This window comes from Amblyomma americanum, chromosome 1, assembly GCF_052857255.1.
Source record: "Amblyomma americanum isolate KBUSLIRL-KWMA chromosome 1, ASM5285725v1, whole genome shotgun sequence".
NCBI lineage: Eukaryota > Metazoa > Arthropoda > Arachnida > Ixodida > Ixodidae > Amblyomma > Amblyomma americanum.
This window is the reverse complement of record NC_135497.1, coordinates 464,411,435-464,435,699: the sequence shown is the minus strand read 5'-3', so window position 1 is coordinate 464,435,699 and position 24,265 is coordinate 464,411,435. Positions and strand designations below refer to the sequence as shown.

The following is a 24,265-nucleotide window of genomic DNA, read 5'->3' as shown; positions in this document are numbered from 1 at the left end:
TAGTGGAATACAAGCAAGCACGAAGTCAGGAAACGAGTCAAGACAAGGTCGGGCCGACGGGAGTAGTTGAAGTAGCTGTGCGTGAATTGGCGGCAGGCTGTTTGAGTTGGTTTCATATTATAATCGAAGTTCTCAGCAAAAAAAAAACTCCCCGGAGTGTGGTGCGAGGCATGCGGCGTTCGTTTTTAAGTCGGCTGGATCGTCGCACACCGCATGCTTAGGGCGTATAATTTTGTCGGCCAGGAAGAGCACGTTCCACTGCCTTCAAAGACCGTTGAAAACCGTTAGGACTCTCCATCATGGAGCTGGACGATACAGACTCTCTTGTTAGCAATACACTCACAGTGTTTGGTGAACTACCGTTCGACATCCTCGATCAGTCATGGATCGACAGTGCGTGGAATAAAAGGTACACAGAGGTTAGTCTCCCTGATGTTGACCTGTTGGAATCGTGCGAGAGAAACTGCCATGCTCTGTTGGACGTGCTGGCGAGCGCCGTGAAGTTTGCGAAAAGTGGTCCGGTTATTTGGAGCCTGACGACGTAGGAGAAGGAAACGCCGATGAAAAACTGTGGCAGACGCTCATGGAGAACGGAGTTCACTACAAAGCGCTTCTGGGTTTGGTGTACCTGGGTATCTGCCAGGGTAACTCGCCGGGCGCCACTTCCGTGAATAAGAGGATAGCCTTGCGCTTCTGCAGGCTTTACTTCAACCTAGTGCTGGTGCCCGGTAGCACGGCCTACCGGATTTTTCAGGAGAGCCTATTTCAGAGCGCTGTGCAGTGCTTTCGCCTTCCTAGCAAGAACAACTCTAGTGGCAGCGACGGGACGGCAAGTGGAAACTCGTCCCAGAATGCGTCCGGTCGAGCGGCCGGTCGCGGCGGCAGGCGAAAGCAGAATGCCGCTGCGTCTGGCGCTAGCCTCGATAATTGCGACGCGGGTGGCGAAAGATCGGTCACTGAAAGTGAGACCATTTCCGAGTCCATGCTGTTCGACTTCATGACAGACATGCTCAGAGACCTCGGCTGAATGTTGCAGACGTTCAGCCTGCGTTCATACGGGGAGGTCACCGACTTCTTGGTTCAGCACCTGTGCGAGGTTACCCAGCTCGACATCCCCGCCGCTGTCGTGAACTTCAACATCGATTTCGAGCAGCGTTTTCGCGGCTGCCACTATTACCATCTGACAATGTACGCTTACTGCGCGCTCAAGCTGCTGTGCTTGCCACTGCACGGCGAGCCTGCCGAAAATTTCCGCACCATCGCCAAGAGCCTGATGCCGCATATCCTGATGCTTGCCGCCGGCAATGCGCAGTCAGTGAGCCGACCCTTCATCAACATACGAGACAAGGTCATCGCATTTGTGGGCCACGTGCTGCGGTCCTGCGAAGAATCGCTCAAAGACATCTTCGAAGACGTGATTATAATCTTGATACACAATCTCGCATTCCACGCCGTGGACAGAACTGATTTCCGTCTCAAGACTGCGCAAGCCGTGCTCATGCTTATGGGTGACCTGAGCGAGGAGCGCTTCAAGCGTGTTGTCCAGTGGTTCATCAGACTTACCATGGTGCCGATGGCCAACCGGCGCGTCTTTGAGCTCGAAATGATCTTGGCCCTCATCTGGGACGAGCGGGTGGCCTACAAACGTTCTGAACTGTTGCTTGCTGCCATGAAGCGTTGTAATGACAAAGCAGCCACTGTAAAGACCAATGCACTGTCGGTGTTAGCGTCTGTCACAAACGAAAGTCCTGAACTCTGGGTGCCATTACTTAAGGTGTCTAACCCAGTCGAGCCAGGCGGTGAGGGTGAAAGGGAAGTTGAAGACGACTGCCTCTCTCAACTAATGCAGGTGCTCAAGTACCGTACAGAGGACTGCAAGGTGAATGTGCGCAAATCAGCACTTTCACTGTTGCAGAATGTGCTGTGTGCCAGCAAAGACTTCATCAAGGAAGAGTATGTGGAGGTGCATGTCATACCCTCTTTGTTCCTCCCTTTAGTTTTAGTGTTTTTCTAGGGTGCTGCGATACACCCTGCAGCTGATTTGTACCCGCCAGTCACCGCTAATGTGGTGCAGAAGGCTGCGGAAGTGCTCTTTGAAATGCTCTTCTATGCATCTCTTCTGGCTGTGCTGTCAGGCAGTGAAGAATTTTTTGCCACACCCGTGTCTAGTGTAATACGTGTACAGTAGAGGCGAGCTGTTCCCTCCAGCATTTTTGATGTAAAAATGAGAGGCTACTCTACGTATTCCAGGCAATGCACTGACGTTGCTCATTGCCTGACAACTTCTCTCACCGAAAACATTGTTGTATAAGCTAGAAAAGAAGAAATAATGAAATACTGGTGTCGCCCCCACTAGCCATTTTTGCTACTGAAATTCATGCATCAAAATTGTTTTTAGGCGCAGATCCCAGAGGCTACTCTACACTGCCATCCATGTCAAAACGGCGGGAACATGTCCTTTGTGGCAAGAGTGTCGTGAATTTGTATAGACCAGCAGCAAGATTTTTAAATCCAATTTTCTGGAGATGAATGAGTCTTTTGCTGATGGACAAAAGTCAGCTTAGCGAGAAAGAGCTAGAGAATCGCTATATACTGATAATTATAATTGGATGAAGTTCCCCTCAATATCACCAACGTTTCACTTTTCTTCTTTGAAGAATTGGTGGCTTGATAAAAGGCTGTGCTGCCAGTTTTGCCCATATTGTGGTGTGAGTAAAATACCGAAGCAAGTGCTGTGTAAGAAAGGGAAGGCTCAAGTTTAATGACTAGGAAAACTGCGTGGTGCACTTTTGCTTAGAGGTGATTGCAAATTTTGGAAGCCTTGATGTTGGTGCTGTTGCCACGCTCAAGCTGACAGAATGCACCTTGTCCTAAAAACTAAAGCTTCAGCACTTATTTTGTGGCAGCAATCTCATGAGTAAATTGGTCTTTTAAGATGGGACGTTAAACTTGTTTGGCATCATGCTGTAAATTTTGAAGGATGCACCTTCTAATTAAAGGGGTCCACGAGCCATTGTCTGCCCTGACGTGTGCCATGCCACAAGTAAGGCTTAAAACACTGGTTGAAAAGGTTGATCGCGCTTAAAGTGCGATTAAGCCAATGTAGAAAAGCAATTGAGAACACATTATTGCACTTTGGCTTCTGCGACGTTGTACCGAAGAGAAGAGTTCCTTCAGTTCAGCCTCCAGTGCAGGGAATATGGCAGCAGTTCAGGCAAAACAGTGCTGCGCTGCTTGTAGCTTAATGTAGCACAACGACAGGGCTGCTGGAGAAGCAGCCACTTACGCTGGGTTGCACTCCATTTTTGATCTTGATGCTGGCTGCCAGTCATCCGCCACTACAGGACCAGGAAAGACACCACGTTTCCCAAACATAGCCCAGGGACGTTTGACTACTGGCCTGAGCCACCAGAGCCACGATGTCAACTGACAGTAGAACTACGCTGCAACAGTGCTCAGGCCTTTGTCTAGCTCTGTGCCTCATCAAGCATCTCTATTGCAATGAAATGCGCAGTCATTCTACTGAGTGATGAACATAAATGATGAAAAAGACTGCGCGTGGCATGCAGACTTGTTTTCTGAGCCGAAAAGGGCCATAAGGCTGGTGATTTAAGGTACCAGGTGTGCTTGTGGAACCTATTGGGTTTATGTGCAATAAACAGACCTCTGCAACATTGCTTGAATTTGGTAATGAGTTGTTCTTCATTGTAATTTGTGCTATGATATTCATTGTGCAAACCATGAAAGCTTTTCTTATGTTTGGTGCTTGTCTGCAAGTGAAACCCACCGCTGCTTGTGCTTGCAGGGGCTAATTTGGGCAAGTGAGCCAACAAGCTGACACATAGTAACGTGAGCTTGACCTTTAGTAGCTACCTAAACAGCACTATGCCTTTATGAGTATCATGTCAGTGCACATTAAAGAACCCCAGGTGGCTGAAATTTCCGAAGCCCTTCACTACGGCGTCCCTCATATCCCGAGTCACTTTGGGACGTGAAACCCTCATAAACCAAACCTTTATGATTATTGATGGAGAAAAACACGCTACACTAGGAATGAGATGACAAAACAAAACTATTAAGGTACACAGGACAAGCGCGTTATATTTCGTCGTCTCTTTCCTAGTGTAGCGCGTTTTTTCCATCATCATATACAATCAACTAGCCCCCTTGTTGCCTTGCTTGCCGTTATAAGCTCTAGGCCAGCCGCAGATTGGAAAGGGTGGAAGGTGAGGGGGGGCTTCCCTGTCTGATCAGCTTTATGCTCACTTATTACACTGGCCCTGCCGTTACCTGTCTTTTTTTCCCATGCCTGGATACATTTTGTTGTGTAATAATCAAAGTCCAAGTCTCTCAATACTGTACAATCCTTTGCGCTGATTCGTTTTCACTGGGAAAGCATGCAACTGAGACCACACCGCAAGCTACACTGCAAGTCTGTCACATAATCAATATTTTTTGCTGGTTTCTGCTGTGGCCTTTTTGTGAACAGGGGCGCTAATCACAACTGATTTACTGAAGGCTGAACCAAGCATATACAAGGTGCTTCACCTAAGACTTTACACAGTTTTTAAAAAAAGGCTTTCTTGTGTTGGAAGAGTGCTTTTTCCAGCATAGCACTGTCAGCGATTTAATGCATAAGGATGCTAATAAGACGTACTAACTAGTAGGTTTGTTAACTATATTGAATAGTTAACTTTTTAACTATTACTATTAGGCTCCTTAATTATTGAAATGTGTGTACCACACTGTAAATAATACCCATATCAGTTATTAGAATTTCAAAAATGCTGTTACCCTCGACGCTGTTACCTAACAAATTTTGCCTACATCGCACCAAAATACATGCGTTTTTGAAAAGCTTGCACGCAAAGCAACCTCTCCAATGCTGTTAACTCGTTGAATTAGCCAAAATTTGGTGGGCCACAGCACTGAGGGCAACAGAGATTCCGAAATTCTAAAAACATATGGATATTACTTAAGGTGTGCAACACGCCTCTCAGTAATTAAGGAGCCTAATAGTAATAGTTCAGAAGATAACTATTCAGTATTAGTTAACCAACCTGCTAGTTAGTACATCTTAGCAGTATTCTTTTGAACTACATCCCTGTCAGTGCTATGCCGGAAAAATCGCTTTTCTAACACAAAAAGTCTATTTTTAAAAATTGTGTAAAGTCTTAGGGGAAACACCCTGTATATATCCACAGGCCTGCGGATGCACAACCTTACAACGAATCTTGTTGACTGGCAGACAGGAAGTTATCATACCACGTGCAAAAGAAACTTCATCTCAGCATTGTACAGCACAACTGATCTGTCATTAACGCAATCTTGTCCTGCTTTTCTGATAGAAAATGCCTCCAGTGTTTCACGAGCAGTTTATTGCTTACTTTTGCCTAGGATTTGCCTCGAATTTGTCTAGTGGTATGCCTAAGGGATTTGCCTAGTGGTATGCCTAAAAGGATTTGCATAGTGGCATGAGAGTCTGTCAATCAACAAAAATGGGGTAAGGCAAGACGAAGAAAAGCTTTCTATGTGTGTATAAGGCTGCCGTCATGCTTGCACATGTGCGCAGATCCTGAAAGAAAGCTTCCTGGATCTAGCTCTGCTGGTGCGCAAGCAGGCGTTGCATGCCTTGACCAAATGCCTGCGGGTGCACCCCCAAGAGGAGCTACTGCAGCGCTTCTGGCTGGAAGGGGCCCTGCCATTGGTGTTGGATGCCGAGAATTCTGTCATGGAGAAGACGGTCGAGGCATTCGAGGAGCTGATTCTTGGACCACTGTGTCTCATGTCCCTGGGACATGAGGCAAATCTGGCCTGGTGTCTGCTGGGACAGGCAAGTGCTTGAGGCCTTTGCGATATCTTTGACTTGACTATGTGCTGGCTGAAGCCGGTGGGGTTCGAGATTGTCTGTAGAAGTTTGGCAACACTCTTCATTAGCACTTGATATGCTTACCCCAGCTGCTGCAGTTTTCTTCTATTAGTCGCCCTTAGATTCCATGCTACACCCATACTTGTAAACTACATGTAGAATTGTGGGCATCACATACTGCATTGAAACACTCTTCAGGTATGGCGGGCAACTCATCGCCCTAGCAGTTTTTCATTTGCCACAGGAAGCTGAAATAAACAGCACGATGTAAGGTCTACTTAGGCTAAGTGGGTGACCAACTTCTCTGGTCTCCTGTTCAAGAAGGAGATTATCTCATTGGCAGCTAGGAGTTTTGAGTTGTAGTACAGCATGATTCCTTGCAGCCATGTTCTTGGGCACTTCTCATTGATGTTCCAAAAGAATATTAAAAGTTAACAGTAAGAGGACACCGGTGTGTCATTCAGCAGCTGCTCAATGCAACCGTTACCGTATGACCAATTATTGCAAATAAATGTTGCCAACATTTGTTTTCTCTCTTTGACATCCTGGGTTGTGGCCACCACTTTTCTAGGGGAGCCCCAAACAGATAATATGCCCCTTTTTTGTAGCGATAGCTGCATTACGCTAGCATTTCGAGCATTCAGCGTGGCGGCGCCACCACGTGGTTGGTCATGTGGTTGATGACCAACCACTTGGAGCGAGGAAGAGGAGGTGGGGGAGAAAGTGAATTGCATCCAGGGACGAAGATGAAGAAGAAATGCCCAGCGAAACGGAGCGGTGAAAGACTGACTTCGCAATTCGACTAAGCGAGTTCCACTCGGCCAGCTGTAGCTATCGCGTCACTCCAGGTTTAACCAGAGCAAAATTTTTTTCCTGTTCATGTTGGTGTATATAGGTGTTATTACTAGTCATGATGTCTTCTAAATGGAAAGAGTTTCCAGTTTAAAATTATTGTGCCATATTGTGGCCTCATCTAGCCCGAGCCAACTTTCCGCCTCAGTGAAAAATGTGTGGCACCCATTCGCATGAAACCTGCACAGAAAAATTGTGGTTATAAGGAATTGTTGAAACACTTGGTGGGTCACTCATCAGGACTGCCTCAAGTGTTTTCATGTACTGAGAGCGGATCTTTCTAACGAGCTTCTCCCACGAGTCATGCTTTCTGCAGTCAATGGCATTGACCATCTGCTAGTGGGTACGTGTGGCGAAGCACTATCTCCAAAAGAATGTGACAGCAGTTGAAGTAGCTTTGGCTAAATATTTAAACCAATTTTTAGACAATAAGGTGACATCACTCGGAAATCCCATTGAAGTTCTTGATGGCCAGGTCAAACCACAGTAGCGTATTGCAACTTGCAGCAGCACATTGCTTGCACTGGGAGGCACTTTGCTAGCGAACTGACAATTCGGCATACTAGAAAAAGCCAACAGTTATTTGCCCAACACTTATATTCTTCCAGGTTTTCAGTTTCCCATGTTGCGAAAATTTTCATGACTCCTGCAAAACAACTTTGGTTGGCAGTCTTGAAACGAGCATTAAATGAAATGAATGAAAATGTGTTGCATAATTTTACCATGGGTGGCAGGAACACATCGGAAACATACTACGAACTGCTCCATTTGATTTCTTGCCTTTTGCGTGGATAGAATAATACTGATACTATACCTGTCAAAGCATAATACAAAAATTCCAGACGGTTTAGCATGAGTAGGCCAAAATCAGATTAGGTGCACTAGCACTTCTGTTTTCACTTTGGTTTCGGTTCTGTTTCGGTTCAAGGCTTGGTTTCTAAGGACAAGCAGGCTTCAGGCAAAGATCTCCGAAATCGGACTTCAGCTCCACCTTAAGGGTATGACGGGATAGCATTAATGGGTTAGTGGCCATATATGCGGAATTGGTCATTCTCTACTTTACGTTCATAGATCACTGGGAGCCCTCATACCACTCCTGGTGCAGTGGTGAAGCAGTTAAGCAATGTGCCACTTCTCTTATGGCAGGTGCTGCCACTTGCTGGACTTGTGAGACCCAGGTTGCTCCACGGTCACGGAGAGAGGCTTTGGACAGACAAACCTCGGCAAAATCTGAGATTGGGGGCTTTAGTGCTTGCGCACTAAAAGCACACATTTATGCCAAATTTTGTCCTTCCTAAAATATTTATTTTTCTTTCCAGACTAGTGCAACTTTCTTACCTGACATTGGACACCATAATGGGAGGAGCACTGTGTACACTGTTTAGCAGTACAGCATTCACATCCTGTGTGGCAGTGTGCAATTTCTGCAAAGCTTTACAAAAGTTAGAGCACAGAGAGGCACATTTGCTTTGTTGGGAGCTCTAATGATGTAATATATTACTCTGTGCTGGATTTCTGCGTTAAAGTGGGAACTGCTAATGTCAGACCTCTTTTAATCATAAAAAAATAGACAGCTGGAAGAAAGCCTGTTCACAGAATAGCCTGGTTCCCTGGTGCAGCCCACTTGCACATGTTTCAGGGATTGCGCCCTGCAGTGGGCTTAATCAGGCTGATGGTGATGATGATGATTGTTTTACAGGCGTTTCTGAGACATGATACTTTAGGAGCTGTGTTTCCAAGTGTATTTGTACTATAATCAGAATGTCAGACTAAAGTGCTTCTAGAAGGCTTAGTTGGCATGCATAATTACGTGCTCAAAGTCACTGATATGATTTTACTGTTTTCCTTGCTTGTTCTTTTACCTCATTGTAAATTGGCTGAGATTTTGTTGAGTATACTAGACAGGAATAAATGCTCTCTTTACTTTCAAAGTGTCATCCTACTTTTTCATTCTACATTTCTTTCATTCGTTGTTTGCCAGTGCAACTTTGATTTTGGATCAGTGTGCAAATTACGGTGCATATACATTCAATGATATATGCAGGTACCAGAATGGGCACATCCTCTGCATTGATAAAACAAAATTTTGAGCACATTCTACCATCTCTGTGATTGTAGAATGAAGCCAAGGTGGCTACTCCCATTTTAACGGAAAAGAATAAGGGTATTTAATCTAATTGTGATACCACGCATTAATTTCTTGATACGAAAGAGTTGAAAGTGTATATTTGGTGTTTACAAGAACTGCAACTAAGTTGGACCCAGCTGCACCATGCATATCATGAGCATGCCTTTGGCTAGGTCAAGGACTAACAATGGCCACACACCGCAACTTTTGCATGGTACTTTGGGTGACATACTGATAAAAATATTGCAATTGAAGGGTGTTCCTCTCTCAACAAGTGTGTCGCTTACCGATGCCACATGCATTGTTGTAGTGCTTGCACTGTTTCATGGTATGATTTTAAAATGCACTCTGTAGGGCATTAAAAAGTGTGATTGTTCTTTCACTGCAGAAATAGAGTTTAGAATGACAGAGCAGTGGTGGAAAGTTGACTTTACTTTGTCACCAATTTCGGTGTTCAGGTATCGCAGGGCCCATTTCGTGAGTACCACAAGTATCTACAGCAAGCCGTGCTTCAGTTGCATCGTGCTGAGAAGGTATGGTTGAACCAGCTGAACAGCCTGAAAACTCACGTGGGTGGTGCCAATGATGCCTCTGTCTGGCTACTGCTCTCAAAGCTGTCTATCTGCTGTGACCTGGGACAGGGCAACTTTGCCTTTAACCACTGGAAACAGCACTGGGAGGAGCATCCAGAGGGTTCCAGTGTCCTGCATGCTTCCAACGAGACCCTCAACCATGTGCTCATTGTCCTCAAGAAGGTGTCCTGCCACTTGTCCTCGAACACCCTCAGGGAGCTAATTGTCGACATGGAATAGCGGTTGTCTCAACTGAACCTCCCTGTTGATGTTATCCCTCACACAGTGGAGTGCTTGCACAGCCTCAAGCGCAACCTATATCGAGAAAGGCCTGAGCTGGACGAGCGTGCCATTGAGGTCTGGTGCAAGCAGATGCTGGACAAGTGCCAGGCATTCCTCTCCGAGGCCGTTTCGGGAGCCAAGGGCGAGGACGGCGATCTCCAGGATGAGGAGCTTGTTCGCCACCTTGTGGTTCTCGGAGAAGCGGCGCAGTCTGCCCCTCGGGCTGTGTGTAGTCAGCTCCACCAGTTGGTCGAGGCCTGCATGAGCAGTTTGGACCATACGGAACCTGCAGAGCCTGCTTCTGGGGAGGATGCTGCAGTGTCTGAGCCAGATGCAGAAAACAGGGAGGTCAAGGACAAGAAACCTCCCAGACGGTCTATGGGTCAATTGGCAGGGCCCGGAACGAGCCATCTGCGGACCTCTCGGCACGTGCGCGCCCAAGCCGTGATAGTGATGGGCACGCTCTGCATCCAAAATGAGCTGCTTGCGAAGACCGTTGTGCCAACCATGGGCAATGCCCTGTGCAGCACCCAGGACCCGATGATGCGTGCGAACCTGATAGTAGCTTTGACTGACATGTGCAAGCGTTACGCTGTTTTGGTCGACCCGTACCTGCCTGTTGTGACACGCTGCATCAAGGACCCTGTTCCGGCTGTCCGCAGCTTGGTCCTCACGTGTCTGCTACAGCTGCTGCAGCAGGACTATGTCAAGCTGCATGGCTGGCTTTTTTACCGACTCCGCTCAGCCTTGACAGATAAGCAGCGTGAAGTCCGTGAGTTGGCTGAGTTTGGCCTGGTTGACTGCGTCCTCAAGCGGAGCCCGCACATAATCTACCAGCGGTTTGTAGAATGCGTCTGCTACTTCAACTGTTACGGGAGTGGCGGCGGCAATCAGGCATCGCAGGATAACATTGTGGAGACATCCGAGCGAGACAAGCGCCTGTTTGGCCTTGAGGGGCAGAGCAGCGTGAAGGACGCATGTCATTGTATCGCTTCTTGCTGCTGAACATGTTAGATGAAGACCGTTTCAAGCTGACTCTGGCTCTGACCCAAAGCATGCTGTTGCCTTGTGCGGACGAGATGGCCATTGGGCCCACCATGGAGGAGCAGTGCCCCGAAATGCTGTACGATTCCTTGCGGGTGCTCTGCTCTGATGAAATCAAGCTGCAGACGATCGCGGCCGCAGCTGAGGATGCGGCAACAGAGGAGGACCCTGCCCAGGCCCTGATGCACACGACACGCAAGACCCTACTCACCACTGTGGTGAGTACTGGCAGCAGGGGCTTCTAAAGCACTGCTGCTCTTCTTAAGGTCATTGGCCCTGCATGACTGGTCATGGCAGTGGCGCGTGCTTCCCCTGTAGGCTGTTCATTATTTATTCCTGTTCTGCCATGCAGGCAAGCTAACCAGTTAGTCCTGTGCCTTCTGTTATCCTCATCTGTCCATCTCTGGCCTCTGACCCTAGCCAGTTTTAGCAGAGAATTTTTGCACCTTTCGTTCCTTGTGCTGAATGCAGAGCCCTTCTAGACTGGCATCCATGAAGTGAAGTTTTAGCTGAGCAGTCCGAATATGGCGGCCTATATAGGGTGTTTAAAGGTGAATTGCTGCGGGCACTGACTTTATATAAATGGAAGAGTTACAGTTCTAAAAAAAGAGAAGGAAACAGCCAATCAGTCTGCTGTGCAACAAAAGAATTTGTTCATGTTATTGTACATGAATGTGTGATAAGAAAAAGTGTAAAATGGCGCCTATACTATGTTGGAGTGGTTAGTATTGCCAGGTCTGCTTGACTTGCCTCGCATGTGAGCAGAGCGGACATACTCTCGACCAAGCGGGAGTGCGAAAGTGATCCGCTGATATTGTCTTCTGCAAGAGGACAAACTGAAGTTCGTCTGTGTTGATAGATTATTGCACTATAATGACGAAGATGCCACTTTCACTTAACACAGAGCTTTTATAACCATTAAAGGTCAAAAAGTGAAATACATGTCTCATGCAAACTGTCGTGCATAGAGACAGATTTTTTGCTTGTGGATCTCTGGGGCTAGGCAACATCACCATAGTCCTTTTTTTGGTATGGACATCATAAGTTTGCATTTAGTGATGGGAAAATTTTTAAATCCAACTTTCTAGGCAATAATTGCATCTCATGCTACCGCAAAAACATTGTTGTAGCAAGAAACAGCCACAGGCATGGTTTTCAGTGAGAACAAAAGTTGGATGGGCTTATAATAACAATAATAATAAAAATGAGTTTATTTTGCCCTCGGTACAAGCAAAAAGGGCAGCCGAAAAAAGCTGCTGCGAAGAGCAGCTTGATGGGGCGACTGCCCCCATATTTGACAACAGCTGGCAGCATGACACGAGTCAGCACACAGTGAAGCAACCAAAAAGGTTAACAATGAAAATAATTGAAAATCAAACTGCAAAAAAATGCATCGAAATAGTTCAGGCAAAATCCATGGCAATCCTACAGGGAAACATATGAAAGAAAGCAGTGTACACTTGACAGGACTTCTCATAGGACGGAATGAAGATTTTCATTGATAATATGGCATCTAAGACATCATCAATAAGGTTGGGAGGGTTTTATTGTTCTTGTGAAGTTGTGTGAGTAGTAATTTATGATTTTAATTGTCAGAAAGTATAAAACCGGTGCAAAAGCACCGGTGAAAACATGCGTTTATATTCACAGAAACATTTCGCAGATAGCTTTGAAGGAAAGTGAGAAAGCTTGACCACTATAGAATGTGTGTTGGTTTAGTAGAATGGGAAGTCTGAAGCGAAGCATCTGGTGGCCATAGTTAGTACGGCAGCCAGTAACGTGCCAGCGTTCGGGATTCCTGGTGCTGTAAGCAGTTTCATTTTCTTGAAGCGCTGCTAGTAGTATTAGTGTGTCTTTTTTCATAATGCCTTGTTTATAAAGTACGGAAAGCCTATAGTTATAAAACGATGTTAAGTCAATGATTTTGAACTGCCTAAATAATGGTCCTGTATGTGCAAGGTAAGAAGTTTTAGTAATTAGTCTGATGGCTCTTTTTGAAGCATTAATAACTCTGTGAGGTTTTATCCAGTTGTCGTTGCCCACACTAATGAGCAATAGTTTAAAATAGACGAAAAAAGTGAATTGTAAAGCAGAATATTTACTGAAACTGGAAATAGTGAAATATATCGCCGTATGGAACCAATTACACGTGATAGCTTGGTTGCTAAATATTCAACATGAGCATCCCATGTCATGTGCTCTGAAAAATAGGCGCCTAAGGTTTTCACAGATCTATCCGATTGTTGCTGAGCACCAGAGGAGGAAGCTCGAATGTTTTATTTCTGTGCCGGAAGAGTACGGCATTAGTTTTATTTATATTTAGTTTTAGATTGTTTTTGTTTGCCCAGCGTTCAATTTTGGCCAACGTTGTGTTAGCACGGCTGGATAGTTGAATGCCTGAGTAACCACAGAAAAATAGGCTGCTGTCATCCGCATAAATAATCCATTTTGCAGACGGATCTAAGCTGACAATATCATTTATGTACAGAATGAAAAGAAGGGGACCTAAGAGGCTACCTTGTGGAACTCCCGAGGTGACGGGCTTGACTGCGGAGGAAGCACCATTTATTTCTACAAACTGTGTTTGGTTGGCTATGTAAGAGGATATTAATGAGTAGGCTGCACCACGTATGCTATATCGGTCTAGTTTATGGAGTAATGTTTTATGATTAATGCTGTCGAAAGCTTTCGAGAAATCTTAAAATATACCTAACACTAGTTTCTTTTCCTCAAAATTATCTAAAATGTATTCGTTTTGAGTGAGAAGGGCAAGCTCTGCAGATCTGTTTTTCCGGAACCCAAATTGAGCGGAATTTAAAATATTGTGTTGGTCGATGAAGCATGTAAGATGCGTTAGAATTAATTTTTCAAATCCTTTTGAGAAGGCATGTAAGATAGAGATTGGGCGATAGTTTGAAAGGTCATTTTGTCACCTTTTTTAAATAACACTATGACCTTTGCAGACTGAATGTGGCGTGGAAATAGGCCTTCTAATAAAAACCAGTTAAAATATGGGTCAGAATATAGGATATATCATAAATAACATATTTCATTGGCTTTATCTGAACTCCTGTGCTGTCTACAGATTTGGTATTATTAAGGTTGTTGAAAGCAGCAACCACCTCATCTTCTGTAACAGGATTTTAAAAAATTGTAGAGCTATTACGAGAAAAACTGAGTGGAAAGTCCTCGCAAGAAGACGAAGATCCAGCTATAGAAATAAAAAAGTCATTAAATGCGTTAGCTAGTTCATGTTCCTCAAGTTCTATTCCATAAAGATTAATTTTGCTGATCGGTTCCGGCATACGTCCTATGACTGAGTTTAGTTTCTTCCAGGTTTTCTCAGAACTATTGCTGGAAGAGACAAAAAGATTCTGTTAGTACAACTTTTTGGCCGCGCGAAACTTCTTTGTGACTCTGTTTCTGAATGATTTGAATGCTTTCAACGCTTCCGGACTTTTGTTTGCAAAAAGAGGTTAAACATTTGGTCACGCTTTTTTATGCAACCAAGTAATTGACTATTTAGCCACGGTTTGCGAGCTTGTCGTGGACGGCTGTGTACGATGTAAGGAAAGCACGTAGAATAAATTTGCCTATATTTTGCAATAAATTTATCATAGGCTGCTTCAGGGTTTGCTTCACTTAAAACTTCACTCCAATCCGCGCTTACTATGTGCCGACGAAAGTTAAAGAGCTTACCAGAATTAATGTCGCTATAAGAAGATTGTTTTGACCGCCTTTTAAGATTAAGCATATGGTTCACTGATAGAAAAATAGGTAGGTGATCGCTAATTTGCAGCGAGATTACACAGGATATTAGGTGGTCTGGATCATGATTTGTAATAAAAGCTTCTAATAATGTTTCTGATTCTTCTGTTACTCTCGGCGCAATTACAGCATTCAAACAGCAGTGAACATTTCGCATTGTATCTAGTTCTCGCTTCGCAATGCTGTTTGATAAGATATTAATATTTAGGTCCCCACCGAGAACAATATTGTACTTATGTTGGTTCATAAATTCAAGAAGAGAATCTAAGAAAGAAAGGAACACACTCGTATCGCCAGAAGGAGGACGATAGCACACAGTAAATACATATGACCGGAATTTGAGCGTAAGTACCTCGTAATGGGCGTTAACACAACAAAAGTCATCCAGCAGTTCACATTCCATATCTTCCAAGACCAACAGCGATACGCCGCCCCCTCGTTTACCCTGACGGTTCAAGCAGTAACTCTTATACGTTGGAATCTTAAATCCATCGTCATCTGTGCAAAACCAGGTTTCTGAGAACCAAACAACATAAATTGGCAACTTCACTTCAGCAAGAAAACACTCGATATCATCCTGCTTCCTTCTGCCTGAGCGCAGATTAAAATGAAGAAAGTTTAAGCATTGAGGCGAATTGTTACAGAGAAAAGAAAGCGCCGAAGTACAGACCGGTCTTTGCTGGAAATTAGGCATTGAAAAAAAAAACAGATCAGAAAATTAATTGTACAAAAGTCAAACAGGCGTTTGCATCACGAGTTCGCCAGTTTAGTGAGATCCTCTGGGCTACGAATGACAACTGCACTCTCCCCCTGCGCTTTCCTAACAAACACACGGCCACCGGCATGCCACGCGAACCGATAGCCGTTTTCTGGTGCCCAGTCCTGGCTGAACTGCAGAAGGTTTCTGTTGTACTTTGTCAGGTTTTCGGATATCGAAAAAGAAGAGTTCGCAGTTCTCAAGGCTTTGGCCCCTCAAGCCACTTGTCGCGAAGCGCATGGCGCGAGAAACGCACTAGAATTGTGGGACCTTTGCCAGTTTTGGCAGGGAGTCGGTGAACAGTATCGATGTCACTCGATTGCAGCTCTGGAAATGTGAGTGTCTCAGCGATTTTTTTCAATTTAGTTAACAAGTCCTCATCTGGGGAAACGGGAATACCATGCACTGCTATGTTGTGCTTCCTGCTGTATAGCTCCCGTTCATTTACCGACATTTTCAGCCGCGCGACGGCGTTGCTATTGCAGCTTTCGCCTTCTAGCTGTTGGACGCACTTTTTAAGGCTGCCTATTTTCTTGTCCTCTTGTTCCTGCTTCTACAAAATAGCATCATATTTTGCTGACATCATTTCTATAGATGCCTTGACCTCGGCGACCTGAGATGGCAAGCCCGCAAGTGCGTCCAACTTCCGAACAATAACTGCGAGATTTACAGTGAGGTCTGCATCGACTGACACTTTACTTCCAAATTTTGCCTTCAAGTTGCGGCAAGGCACGCATCTCCACGATTTGCGACCAGCTTCGCCTTTAGATTTAAAGGTCGTCTCTGACCATCACGAGCAAGTACCAAGATGATAGCTGCACTTACATTCGGCACACAGAAGGAACTGGTCGTCAGCAGGTATGGCTTCGTCGCAGGATGGGCATATCTCAGACATGTTGGACACAGTACACGAATGAGCGCAGGAAACAAGCAAGTAGTTTGGCAGCAGTAGCGAAAGTGTTGAAGATCAGATTAGATCAGAGCAGATTAGATGGGCGTCCTCGCTCTACTGCCGCTGCCTCCAAAATGCCCCGCTTGAGATTACAGCCGCCAGGAATACAGCACAAGCACGCAGATAAAGTGACGTTAATCTTTGGTCCGCATGAGGCTATCGCAGTTCTTGGTTCAAAAGGCTTGATTTCTTGCCTGGGAGGGCGAAAGACCGAAATGCTGTTGGGTGGAAGTGGTCCCCACAACGTCGATGTAACGGATACCCCAGGAACAGCAGCAGGGTTTGCACACTGACCTGGAAAACGATGTAAGAGCAGATTAGGTGGGCGTCCTCGCTCTATACCACTGCCGCCAAAAATGGTGTCATGGTGTCCTTTTAACACCTTCACTTCTCAATGCTTTGAGGGGTTGAATTCCGCGCTCTTAAAAACCTCACAGCAAGGCCGATATACTGAAGCAAGTTGCTTAATTTCCTCTTTTATTGCTGGTCTCATATCATTGCAGTAGCGTTAAGAATCCCATGTCGCAGGAAAGCCAGCGTCGACATTGTTGGCTGAGAGCGAAAAATGCCGAGGAGCAACCTACGTGGTAGGTAAGATATCCTGGTCACGTGACGTCATCGCAACCTGCCCAACGGTTTGTGAGCAAACTGCCCAGCAAGGCAGGTGGCAGTTAAATTAATGATTGGTTGTGAGAGGCTGGTTGAGAAGAGCAACATGGGTCTCACAAGCCCCACCGGTGGCAGCACTTGCCATCGCGAGGCAGTGGCGCAGCGCGTACCTGCTGCAGCACTGTGCCAGGAGTGGTGTGAAAACTGCTAGGAATCTATTATTGTGACATAGTATGGGCATGAGCCCATTAACGCAATTGCATCATACCCTTACGGTGCAGCTCTCCTCCAGTTTTTCTCCCCTTCATTATCTCCAGGAAACACCTGCATGTAGAGGTTTTACCACTGTGTCAAGTTTCCAGCTCTCTCTTCAGTACCTGCTACATGTTTCAGCCTGCAAAACGTCTGGCAACTCTGGAGTTAAATTGCAGACACCACAAATGAACACTGTAGTAGACATGTGCGAAACATTTTGATTGTTCAGCTGTTTGGTTTGTGACAAGTTTGTGTAGAAAAATACTTGTACTTCTCTGGTGCACACTTGTGCACCACTTGCACACTTGTACTTGTCTGGAGTGTACTTGTCTGGAGTGCTATGCCGAGGCAGGGAAAAAGTTCTGTTGCAGCCTCATCATTCCAGCCTAGTCTAGCCTAGTGTGCTTTCGCCATTATCAAGGTTCACCGAGAGAACTGTGTCCTCATTGGGCTTATGCTTGCACCGACCAAGTTTAAATTGACCTGTTAGACTTGTCCCACTTTAAGAACACAGCGACATTAGAGGGTGTGGCCTTGTGGGCAAGAACTCTCATTGTGGTCTTCCTTCTCCTTGTCCCTTCATTTTGCCTCTTCTCAGTTCTTGTGTGCTCACTTTCGACTGGTAAGCTTTGCTTTTTTGTGGCACATGGGCAGCCTCCTTCCGCATGCCAGATACAAATGCGCCTTGATTATAGGCTAGGAGAGGTGTGTTTCTTATGACACCGTTTAGAAATATCCACTGCTAGACTGGCTTGTCATGTTGTATAGGTTGTGCCGCATACCTCGGCACTTCGTGAGGTGACTCACTCACAAACAATTTTCTCATCCGCCCGCTCATCAGCACTTATCCACATTGCCTCAGAGACTCACTTGTGCTCGTACCCAAAGCAAGTATGCTGCTGACCTATGGGCAGGACATTTGAAATCACTGAACTAATGAAGTCAGCATGATGTATGGCAAGGTTATATGCATCAGATGGTAGTGTGTCTATGAGCAGGCGTTGAGAAAGCAGGTGTGCTGTAAATGGCTGGTGATGAGCCCTAATCTGTATGCAACCATTCGGCCCTTTACTTTTTCAAGAAAATTTGTCTAGCAACTGTTACAATTTGTTTTGAAATCGGCTTGTATCCTCTTTCCTTGCTTCCTCTTCTCATTTCGCAGTGCATGTTCTAAAATACATCTCATGGGAACAACCAAAATTCATGCTGGTCACGGGGGCTTATGTCCACTTAAGGGCTCAGCGCAGCATTTACACAGATCCACTCACAGGGGCTCATCAAGCATGCGAGTGTGAAGAGAAATGAGTGCACCTGTGAATGAACCTGTGGTGCTCTGTTGTGCTGTGTTGCACCACTGGTAACTTGAGGAATTATGTAGTAGTAGTGGTCTTTTTTTTGCTTTTACAGTTTTATTTGTTCACCTCCGTCTGCCGCTTCCCATATAACCACCAATTACAAATTGCTGTTGACATTGAAGGCAAGCTCGAAAGTTTGATAATTCTGCATATAGAAAGAAAGTGTTTGCACATCCCCATTATGTTCTCATGAGACTTCATCTGTGACCATGTGCGCAAGTACGGCTGAACTTAGCGGATAATGTGATCCCCGTGGTCATTTTCCTGAAGAACAAGTTGGAGGCTACCCAGTCACCGCTTTTGCGTTCGCTGCTGATGTTCCTGCGGGAGCTCATGCGTGACTATAAGGCCGAGGTCAAGGAAATCCTTGCGGCTGACAAGAAACTTGCCAATGAGGTAGCGTATGACCTGCGGCGCCTCGAGCAGGAAGAGGAAGGGAAGGTCTTGGCTGATGGCCAGTCACCAGGTATGCCAAAGACACCTGCACATACGCCCAACCCTGAACTTCCAGAACTGTTGGACACAGCTCGCACGCTCAGGGAAGAGGCCAGCAAGCGACGTACTATTGTCATGCCACCAGAAGTAGCACCTGACGAAGGGAATGAACAGCGGGATGGCGAAGGCGCTGCTGCAAACCAAGGTGAGCCTCAGGATTCTGGGGATAGGCAAGCTTCAAACTGGTGACGGTTAGCTTGGTCCGAGAATTTCAGGATGCGCCGTTGCACTCTGTGAGCGAAATCTATTGGCAATAGCCTGGAGTGGTGTCTTGCCCGTCTTGGCCACAGGACTTAAAAAAGGGTGCAGTATTGATTCTTGGCAGATGTTCTGGGAGAGAAATCAGTAGTGCTTTTGCCACATCCACTTTTCTGCCACTGATTACTGGTTTCGAATGCCCATTTAATTGTCATCTGCTTCTGTGGTTCATTTGCTGGGGGGCCTGGCTTCTGGGCACAAGCTTATGAGTTCGATCTTGCCCGCAGTGGGTGCATTCTGATGGAAGCAAACCTCCAAAAATGCCTGTTTACTGGCATTTCGGTGCATGTTAAAACCACAGGCAGTAAAATTTCCTGAAATTAATTTAATTAGCTCCCACTGTAGCGCTGCCATGCAAAAATGTGTTAATCTTAATTGTGTGATTGCTATGCTTTTTGTGTATTGGTTGATTGGTTATTAGGAAATGAAAGGCGTGGTAGCTGTCTCACTTCTCGGTTGACAGCTCCATGAGGGAAGGGAGGAAGGTGGGAGTGAAAAAGAGAGGTGCGTTAGTGGAGGGCTTCGGAATAATTTCGGCCACCTGGAGATCTTTAATGTGCACCGACACTGAACAGCACACGGGCGTCTTTTGCATTTTGTCTCTATTGTATTGGTTGTAGCTTTACTTCTACCAGTAAAATGCTAAAAGGACGCTGGGGTCAACTTTGTCTAATACTTGGTTTAAATAAAAATCAATTTTTGGCTCCTTGTGGCTATGTTTGAGGTTTGCTTTGTAACAAAGAGACATTTATTGCTCAAAAACCTGCATTCTAAAAATAGTACCTGAAAAGAACGCAGCCATTGCATTTTCAAAGTGAATGGCACTGAGGCCCACCATTAGAAGTGTACACCGAAAAAATGTATTGATATCATCATCGCAGTTTGCTTGTGAGAATGGCCTCTGGCTGTGATACCTGTGTCCAATTTTGTTGGCCTTTTCCAGATTGTGAAAGCTCTGTTATCAATGGAAGTAGCCTCTTTGTCATTTCAACACGGATGCAGACCAACTGTAATTTGTCCTCGATGCCGCTTCAAACAGTGTCCCTCTTGTCTTGGGCTGCAGATTTGACAAAAATTAACAAAAATTTGGATGTGCGTTTAAAATATCCCAAGCTTACAACCATCACAGCTGAGGTGAAGAAGGTTTTCTGTGATGTTGTTGAGCCTATCTATGGCCTCAAACAAATGAATAGCTACCATTGATACTCACATGAGTGCAGTTGTATGGCTACACAGGTAACTAGTTGTAACTAAGTTACATCTTGCTGATTTCTCCTAAAACATGTTGTAATGATGTATGGCTTGTGCAAGGTACAGCAATAGCTTAGAGCTAGAGCATCCGCCTCGCATGCAAGAGGATTGGGGTTCGAATCCCGGTGCCGTGTACTTCTCCATTGGATTTAAAAAGCAAAAAAAGTCTGTCGGCAGAGTTTGCATAACCAGGCCTGGGGCGCGGCCTGATCTCAATGACCAGATCCCTCACCAGAACAGGACTTGGCCACAACCTCCTGTATGATTGCCACAACTAACCTTCGGTTCCCAGTCCCCAGCAGCTGCGGAGCAACAGACCAAGGAAGCGGTCAGACTTGAGATGCAGCACAGGGTGCCAAGAATTTATGGGTCCGGACAGGCCACCATTGGAAACTGAACCTGGCAACGTTTAACACTAGAACGTTATCCAGTGAGGCTGTTCTAGCAGTGCTGTCGAGGAACTAGTGAGTATTAAATCGGACGATGTAGAGCTTAGTGAGAGTAGGAGGACAGATGAGGCATATACAGTGCTGAAAGGCGGGCACGTACACAATGCTACCATAGACTATCGGACATAGAAATAGTTTTGAGAGCTGACAACATAGAGGAATTCTATAGTATTAGCGAGAGGGTGGCAGGTATCGTAATTAACCTTAAGGTGGGGTGAGACTTCGTTTTCTCAAAAAATCAATTTTTAGAGTTAACACCCTGCTGATAGAGCATTTTTTTAGCTTTCAGAAAACATATTACACTTGGGAATTCACGACTTTATAGAGATGCTTTTTTGAATCCTTTTTCGTGGTCACGTCTAGTGGAAAGGTGGAAGTTACAAGAGGTTTTATTTACTCTTTCCACCCCACTCTGTTTTCGTTTTTTATGTGTGGCAACCTTCTGACAGAGCAGGTTTTTAGCTTTCAGGAAATATATCACACTTGCCTATTCGTGACTTCATAAATGGTTTTCAAATTTTTCGTGGTCATGTCCAGTGGAAAGGTGAAAGTTTTCAGATGCTTCATCTGCATTTTTCTCACAGCGGGATTTTCTGAAATTCGTGTACTTTTTCTCGGGAACCATTAGGTGCAAACAAACAAAATTTTCCCCAGGTTTCCACCTGTGCCTATTATGTGACTGATACCAGAATCAGAAGCCCAACTTCATTTCTATTTTATTGAAAAAAAATCCATCGGTTGCAGTTTTATTGCATAGGGAAAGAAAAATTAATAAATTATTTTTCATTTTTCAATACGCATACTTTTGGTACCATCTTTGTAGAACAGATTGTACTCTCATGCAAAATTTCAACTCTGCATTCAGTAGATTTTAAGAAAAAGTTACAAGAGTAGAGAAAACAAAAATAATAAGGGAGTAATTACTCATTGGCATGCAGCCATATGGCTACAAAGGAAAGCTAAACAGCATTCTCAGAAACTTTGTTGTTAAAGAAAAATTCGTCCTGGTCCGGGGTACGAATCTGGGACCACCGCTTCACAGGAGCAGTCTCTCTACCAGCTGAGCTAACCAGGATGGCAAGCGGTTGGCGGGCGAGAGCGAATTGGTCAATAACTCGAAGTGGGAACAGTGTTGGTCAATTCTTTAGGGGAATCCTCCAAGGTGGAGTAGAATTGTAATAAGGGAGTAATTACTCATTGGCATCGACCAAAGCGCAGCCACTTCGAGTTATTGATCAATTTGCTCTCACCCACGAACAGCTTGCCGTCACGTTTCTCAATTTCTTGGTGTCTGCTACCACCTCCCTTCGGCGGGAAATTTTCTAAGTCTGAGGAATTCAGGATGGCGGCCCCCATAGCAACCCAATTGGTGATTGGTGACATCACTTGTCAAACAGCTAACGCTCGTTACTTCGTCTTCCAGACGGTGGCAACATCATTTTTTTGCACTGTTTTTGCATTATGAAAGATTTCACAATCTACGCTCACCCTAGCATTGTGCACGACGTGGAGGTTCTCGGAAAGGTGCGCTGAAGTGACCACAGGATGGTAAGGTCTCAAATGAGCCTAGCCTTGAGGAGGGTACAGAAGAAACTAGTTAGTGATTAGAGCGGTAATAGGTGCAAAGACTGCACAGCATAAAAAAAAGATTTTTTCGGATACTTTCGCCATTGCTGTCGACAGGACTGGATTTGCTGCGAAGTTGCTCCTGTGGGCCCGAGAAAAGGAGCTGTTGAGACCTTGCACCAAGACATATGCTGCTTAACATTTTTATGAAGTGAAATTGTCAATAAATGCATTTGTGCCTCATTCAGCAGTTCCGTTCTTCAAAATTGGGCGTTTGGTTTGTGCGTTTTCTCAGATACATTTCTCCCAGCATTTTCTTTTGTTACATATCACAGAGTTTTTACTGTAGATACTTGCTTAGACAGTTTTTTTCAATAAATGCTGTTTCCAGTAATGCTGATATGAGCTTCCTAAATTGTCAGTTCACTCGCACGTACAGCTCCCATCCCAGCGATTGAGCGAGTGACCACTGACGAGGCATATCAAATAGTGAAACGACTAAAGCACCAGCGCTGCTGTGGAGCTAAAGTAATAGTAACATATGCCGCCATCCTGAATTCCTTGGACTTAGAAAATTTCACGCCGAAGGAAGGTGGTAGCATGCCTGTCGGTGCACTTTTGTTCATTGAATGTTGAGGCACTTTTGTATTAAGGGCACTGCCCCCGCCAAAGATATACAGCCCAAGGGGTTTGCTGCGAAGCTGCTTAGTGTGGCTCCCTTGCACATTTAGCAGCCCAAAGCGTGGGTTGATTGAGGACGCGAGGCCATTCCTCTTTCAAGATACTACGGTGGCTGAGGATACATAACGAGGCACACTGCAGGCCTCAAAAGCAAACCCCTTTGGCTGTATACTTTTGAATAGGGGGATGTACATCTGTTTCAGTTGATTTCACCCGATGCTGCAAGATTCTAACAGCTTTTATGCTTTTGTTTTCCTGCTTATTTTGAATGCAGAAGGCACAACTGCCGCTTCCTCCGAGAAAAATCCTGAGGAGCAAGGCACTTCTGAAGTCACGCCCAGGAGAAAGTCAGTGGACTCCACATCTAAAGCCAGTAAAACTAGATGCAGAAAGAACAGTGTGAACTCCTAGCAAAGTTCCACAGGATACAAAGGAACTCCTGCGAGGTGCTGTAGGGGTAGCTCGACAGCAAGAAAAGAACTTTTGATGGACAATATTGATGGAGGAAGGGAGAATCATGTGCAAGGAGGAGAGGTCCCAGCAGCAGATGTGGTACTAGATCGTACACCGTCGCGATGTTCTACCTCGTCGGACCTCAGTGACAGGAGCATGGCATCCGAAGACCCAAAAAGAGAAGACAGCGGAAGGGCAAGAAAGAAGGGTCCGCCTGCCACGTCTCCTTCAGGAACTCGTCTTTCAGGGGACTGCCTTCGCCACGGAGGAGGTTTCCAATTTAACTGGGTGACACGGGAACACGGAGCTCACCACCCTCCTTGAATTCAATGTCGTCGATGATCATTTCTGCATCGGATTCTGGTGAGGGCGAGTTCAAAAAGCCTGTAAAAGATGCACAATTGAAGAAAGTCGGCCGGTCAACAGGAAGCCCTAGCAGTGCCCAGACCAGCACACCAGTGCTCGGTGACAGGAGAAAGAGGCTGCGTATGTCACCCGACCTCAGCGTAATCAAGTGTTAATTGCCTTCAGCACATTCATACATGTTTTCATCTTTTATACTCAATTTCATCTTTTATTACAAAGCATTCATATTGATTAAGTGAAATCTATTATTGGTATAATGTAATTTATTTGCACAGCTTAAAATGTTTAAAAAAATGTGTATAA

At 45.3% G+C, this 24,265-nt stretch overlaps 1 pseudogene; it reads left to right on the top strand.

Annotated features, from left to right (window-relative positions):
- Positions 1-299: 299 nt before the first annotated feature.
- LOC144126158 (condensin-2 complex subunit D3-like) lies at positions 300-23,554 on the top strand (annotated as a pseudogene).
- Positions 23,555-24,265: the final 711 nt, after the last annotated feature.